This window comes from Megalops cyprinoides, chromosome 13 (genome assembly GCF_013368585.1).
Source record: "Megalops cyprinoides isolate fMegCyp1 chromosome 13, fMegCyp1.pri, whole genome shotgun sequence".
NCBI lineage: Eukaryota > Metazoa > Chordata > Actinopteri > Elopiformes > Megalopidae > Megalops > Megalops cyprinoides.
The window spans coordinates 32,258,781-32,264,958 of record NC_050595.1 but is presented as its reverse complement, the minus strand read 5'-3'; the positions used below and the strand labels follow the sequence as shown (position 1 = coordinate 32,264,958).

Here is a 6,178-nt window from a genome sequence, read left to right as displayed (position 1 = left end):
TGTTGATGAGCCACACACCTGCATTTAATTCGCCTCTGATTAGGCAGGTGGGGCTTGTCAAGCAATGGCTGATTCAATTACCCAATTATAGACAGAGATCATTACAGTTACGCTGTTCTAGCAAAGCTGCAAATCAAAACACACAAAGGATCCTATTGAAGACAAAAACATTTAAATGTACAATGAAACATTAACATTTAATTCATTTAGTTTTTGGGTCAGGTGAAGGCTCTCCTTCACAAAATGCATTACTCCTAATCTGGGAAAAATGTTTGCTTATGTGCATGTGTTTGTGGGTTCACTTTACATTTTGTATTTCATACCTTTTATTCATCAAAAAATGAATGTATGCCACATGCATAAATACATGTTTTCACAATCGCTGTGCAATTTGTTAATATCCCTACAATCAACATCTTGTATTTTCATGCACAGTATGCATCTGCAAAGGAGAACCAGTCTTAGATATTTGTTTGATATAAAGTGTTGTCTCAGCACAATCCCTGTGTCTGAACTGATGGTCCCATTCTGTCAATAGGGACTTTTTTTAAACTAACTAGCTATGACAGGTGTGAGAGAGGGTGTCAGTTTGTGATTGAAATTGATAAACAGCTCAGAATCAAGTGCCTGTTTGTAAAACACAGAGTGTGTGACCATTGGAACACACCCTTGGAGTCCAAACTACATATTCTCTGTTTTCAGCCTCTCTCTTATTTCATCTCTCTATTAGGCATGCATCACAGTGGCCTGCGAAATGTGGCTTGTCCCCTCGCAACTCCTCCAAAGAAACACCACTGACTCTTGCAGCAGGGCAGACGGCAATGAAAGCCATATGTGGGCCATCCTTCAGATCTGCATCAGTCAAGGTCTCTCCTTTTTTTCAGGGTGTTTTTCAGTCAGGCTGGCTGCCGTTCAGTGTGAGTAATTGTATCTTCCCTTTTATTCCACTGTTTTCTGTCTCTCTTTCTGAATTCCCTGCTCCCTGACCCTTGTTGTCCCACTAACACATAGCGCAAATGCACTTACACAGTCATTTCAAATTCCTCCACTCGCCCGCCCACTGACCTCCCTAACATTTTTGCCCGCTTCGCATGTATTCATCTCTCTGATGAAGTCTGCATCCCTAAGAATGTGAGGCTGAGGCCTGAGGAAGCTTCCTCCTTCATCTATAGCAATTATTGTTCTTTTGGCATTCAGACTATGCACACAGTTGGATAATAGACATTCAGTGGATGACTGTAAGCAAATGTAAAGATGTCAACTACATTCAGAAAATTGCTTTTGTGGATAAATCTGTGCCAATCATTTTTGAATTCTATTTATTTGAGCCACTGTTATTAATGGTTCATATATGATTTAAAAGACTAAAAGGAGCAATTTCAGCAGACCATTGGGAAAGTGTCAGCTTGTGCTGAGTGGTTTGTACATGGCAGTGATGGCTCATGTCATCAGGATATCACAAAGCCAACACTGTGCTTTGCGTACATGAGAAGCATGATGCAAGAATGCAAGTGTCAGGCTTTCAGGTAGAAGGACCCAGGTGCAGACCAGGATGACAAACCAGGTGTTTATTGAAGGATATCCAAAATTGTAGTAACAGAACAGTCCGAGTTAAAACCAGAGAATCCACAAGCAGAAGATCCAAAACACTAGGCAAGGGACAAAATCCAACAAAACAGGCAGAGAGTCAAAAAAAAATAAATAAATAAACCTAGAGCATGCAAACAACAAACAGGTGGGAATGAAAAAGAACAAAACACTGTGATGAACTGGCAAAGAAACAGCAGATAGAGGGGTGTAAATACACAGACTGATGATGAGACAACAGGGACCAGGTGTGCAGGATGGGCTTCAGGTGGAGGGTGTGGCAGCAGGGCAGATAGGCTGGACAGGAGGTGGGGCGATGGCTGAAAACAAAAACAAAAGCACATGCACGCAAGAAAAACAAATGACACACCCACACTGACAGACCGGAAGACAAAAATGACACAAGCAGGACATCACGTGGAAGGACTGACATGCAAGGGGCTTCATTTCATAGACAGCTCTGAAACCAAAGCCACTTACACACTAACCCAAGGCCACCCAACCAACCTCAGCAAACACAGACATTGGATTGAAACAGCTATGTGTTTTTTGTTGACTGTGGTTTGGAGAAGTCAGGACCAATTCAACATGTTCAGCCAGTGCGGGTGGAGTAGGGATGGTTAGGCAGCCAGAAACTATATCTGGGTATCACAGGGCGTGTAAATGAGTTATTTAGTAATATATGTATTCTAATAATGCATATTTAGGACAGACATTGGATATGTTTGGCCCGTTCCTTTTAAATCTCTGTGTAAGGCAGATTGGTTAAATGAACACAGTGGGGTGAAAAGGGTAGTGTTGTTGAACAGAAAGAATTGACTTTGAGCTAGCCAATTAGAGACTATTGGGACATCAGGTCAGTATGCAAGCACCTTATGAGCTGATTACAAATAAGAGGGCTAGGTCAATGCTAAGGTCCAGACCTGTATGGGAATGAGAGATGACTCACCAGCACCACACTAGGATACGGAGCATTGCCTTCTGTGTACCGAGGTAAAATTACAGCATGTAAAGGTTGGAGACCAGGCTTTCAGCTTATAGGAATCTTAGTCAGATACCCGTGTCAGTGTATATTACAGACATGCAAAAATATGGACATCACCAGAGATGTGACTTCAGATGTCATAGCCTGGAGGCCCTGTCAACAATTATTCATTGTAATATTAAAGACTTGTTGGTAACGTTATAGATTAAAGACTCAAATTTTTTATAAGACAAATTAATGTCTTCGTGTAGCTTCTGTAGCTAATCAGTGGTCATCATAAATTTTGCAATCTGGATTAGTCAGATCCACATCCTAAGAACATGATTTTCAAGGTATCTGTTGCAACAAGATTTTGATATGGGTGTAATTTTGGACCATGGTTTACTTTCAACCACAGGATCATCACATATCAGTCTGTGACTTTTGGGTGATTGCAATAAGGGCAACAGGCCTGTGTGCACTTTGAGTGCAGTGGGATATGCAGACAATGGTCGATGTGGCCATCAAACCATTTTAATTTGCAGTTTCAAATTCAGTTTCAGAGTTCAATTTGAATTGTTGTCAGGCTGCTATAGTGGTGTTGAGGCTAAATGATCATGTTCAAGGTACAGTTACACCTCGGGTTAAACTGTGTGGTTTTCAATGAGCTTCACTTCTGGTAAACTGTAGCTAGGCATGCGCCATTATTTTCCTACAAAGCATCTCTAATTCAATGTATTTGAGAGCTGATTTTTACTTTAAATGTACTGAAGTTGTCCAAAGGTCAACAGAGCTGCTTTACTGGATATAATCTGGACTGGAATCAAATATAAATCCTCTGGTGACTAAAAATTAAAAACCTTCTATTAATAGTATTTATTTTAATTCCAGATGATGGTTTCTATCTTAATTGGCCTTCGAGTTTCACCCACATTCATATATATCGTTAATATAATATTATTATCTTCACTTTATCATATTATAATTTAACAACATACAATATCATGCTATCACTTTCTTTGTCGTGTGATGCAAAAAATATATATATGTACATAACATCTGCGGTCACAATCAATCAATAAAAGACACATTAATTTTGTACCATTATGCAGGAATTCTGCTTAATGTTCAAACTGTTGATACTAGGAGTTGTCATAAACATAAATTCTTCTTTAATATTCATCCTTCCAAGGATCCTTGACACATAACAGCTACAGCCAGATGAAGCATACATCAAATAATACCCGAAGATATTGAATTCTGACCTGAACTCAATTCTGCATTAATGCTTAAAATGCTGACTGTATTCCTTTCATACTTGAATGAATGTCATTTTACCTTTTTCTTTTTTGTTATAAAAATATAAAGTGTGTTTTAAATCTGTATACATATTTTCCATTGTGTAATCATCTGTATTGTATGTGCCCTGGATGGAAACTGAATAAAAATAATGGTGAGAAACTGTTTTCTTCTGACATGTGTGCCCATTATTTTCAGTATCATTGCTTATAAAGAAGCACAGGTGGTGGTAAAATGTTAAATATGGCCTCTCTGAATGGCATTCAAACAAATGAAAATTATTCTGTGAGCTGTTGCAACAGGAAAGTGCATTGATGATCCATGGAAACTGAATCATAGTAGTAATATGTAAAAATCCACCTTGACTGACAATTGCCAGTTATGGAAACACATCCCATGTCACATGTCACCATACAAAACACAGTATAATTTTCTGAGAATGGGATTTGCATTCAATTATTAGCAGCTCATGGTTTATGGACTCATAGTCATTTCTTCATTTATTTATTCATTTCCCTGAAAAAATCTCTTCAAAGATAACATTCATATATTGTGTTATCATACCCATTAATACTAAGGTTTGGCACCATTCTACAACCACAGTCCTTTTAAAGAAAATGGACAATTACTTTTAAGGGCTGCCCACTACCGCACTGAATTCTAAGTACAGAAAAAAAACTTCCAACACTCACTTTGGAATGCTTCATCATAGCTCCAGCTAGCAGAGCTTTTATGAGTGACAGCCTGCACTCCAGTGGCTCCCATACAGATTCCACTCTAAGGAGTGCACTCCTTCGACGCTGCTCCTGTGACACCTGCACTTGTACTCTCAAACGGAGTAACCCTGGATACCTGTGATGCAACCCAGTGTTTGCCTCCCTCTCAGTCTCTCAGCGCACAGACAAAACATGGCTGTGCAAATTCAGACACCTTTCCATATTTGGCAGGCGGAGGCAATGTACCCGGGGCACCAAGCCGTCTCTTGTTTTGAATGCTGCGTGTTGTTGGCTGGAGGATGTTGGTGCTGTTTGGTTCCCCCACTATACTGCCACAGTGATCATGTGTGAACGTCTGTATCTGTTACACTCTGCTAGCTCACTCGGGTCTGGCTCCTCCAGGGATCCCTTATAGACAGGTCTGCTCAACAGGCCCCATTCCTCTCACACTTGCTGAGTTATCTTGACATCTTTTCCCATAAAGCCAGTGTCCGACCAACATTTCTGCAGGGCTTTAACCTTGTACAGAACAGGTTTTGCCTTCCCTTTGAAGTATCTATCCAGTTTGCTCCTTTGCTTTCTTAGACACAAATATCCATTTGGTCCAGATAACTACTGCAGCTGTGAGCAACCCCCCAATTAAATTTCACCTATAATGAAATGTCAAGAGGAAATTGACCATTTGTAACCAAGTGATGGAGAGCGACCTGGTAAAAAAAATCATTGATCTTTTGAGTTTCCTTTATCTGATTGAGTACACTAATTTCTCTTCCTGTGCTTTTTGACTGACCTGAGACTGCAATTAAATATCAGAAAGAAACAGGACATTTAACAATGCATTCAATGCAACTAAGATATGTTTGTTCAACCTGTGAATTTGTGTAAAATTAAAAGTAGAATTATCTGTGTAGGCTAAATTTCGTTGTGGCGAATACTTTCATGTTAATACTCTGTTATTAACAATTGATAACTGATGGCGATTTGGCGATATTTAAAATATATTAAATATACTTTAAATACAATTACATGTACAACGCGGACAGTAACATCTTACGACAAAATACATATCAACTACTTTTCAGGAGGGTAAGAGCTCGACAACTTCAAAAATATTTCACTGCAATATTATTTTTCAGACTGTTCCCAGAATCAAAACTTGTAATAATGACTTATTAGCGTCCCAGACATTTGCGCTAAGAATTACACCCAAAAAGCTCCACGTGGAATCGCCCTATCATGGCTGTCCCCCTGTACAGTAAATGGAGCGCTAGCGTGTGTGCGCTAGTGCTGTGCTCTCTGACCCCAGTGGCAGTCCCCTCTCACTGCACTCCTCCAGGCTCCCTTTCTCCCAGATCGAGGCTGCACTCCTCTCTCCGTTTCTGTCCGTCTCACTTCCACAAGAGACAGCCGGGGGTCTCTCGGGGTCGAAGGTTCTGCCCTGCCTGCTCCAGCCTCAACCTTTACAGCCGCTCGATCTGCGTTCACTCTCTATGGATCGGCGTCTCTAACAGCGCAGAGGGCAAGCCCAGGACACCTCGGTCGGCGGAAAGGTACTCACCTCCCGATTAGTGAGAAAAGCGCAGGGAGAAATATAACACGACACAAAGCCGTG

The 6,178-nt window shown here is 40.5% G+C and overlaps 1 protein-coding gene across 1 annotated transcript in view; it reads left to right on the top strand.

Moving 5' to 3' along the window:
* Window positions 1-5,894: 5,894 nt before the first annotated feature.
* LOC118788575 (metallophosphoesterase MPPED2-like) overlaps window positions 5,895-6,178 on the top strand; it is a 65,511-nt gene continuing 65,227 nt past the window's right edge. The window contains exon 1 of the mRNA XM_036544615.1: window positions 5,895-6,116. The gene's annotated coding sequence lies outside the window, so the exon portion shown is untranslated. The remainder of the gene's footprint in view (window positions 6,117-6,178) is intronic.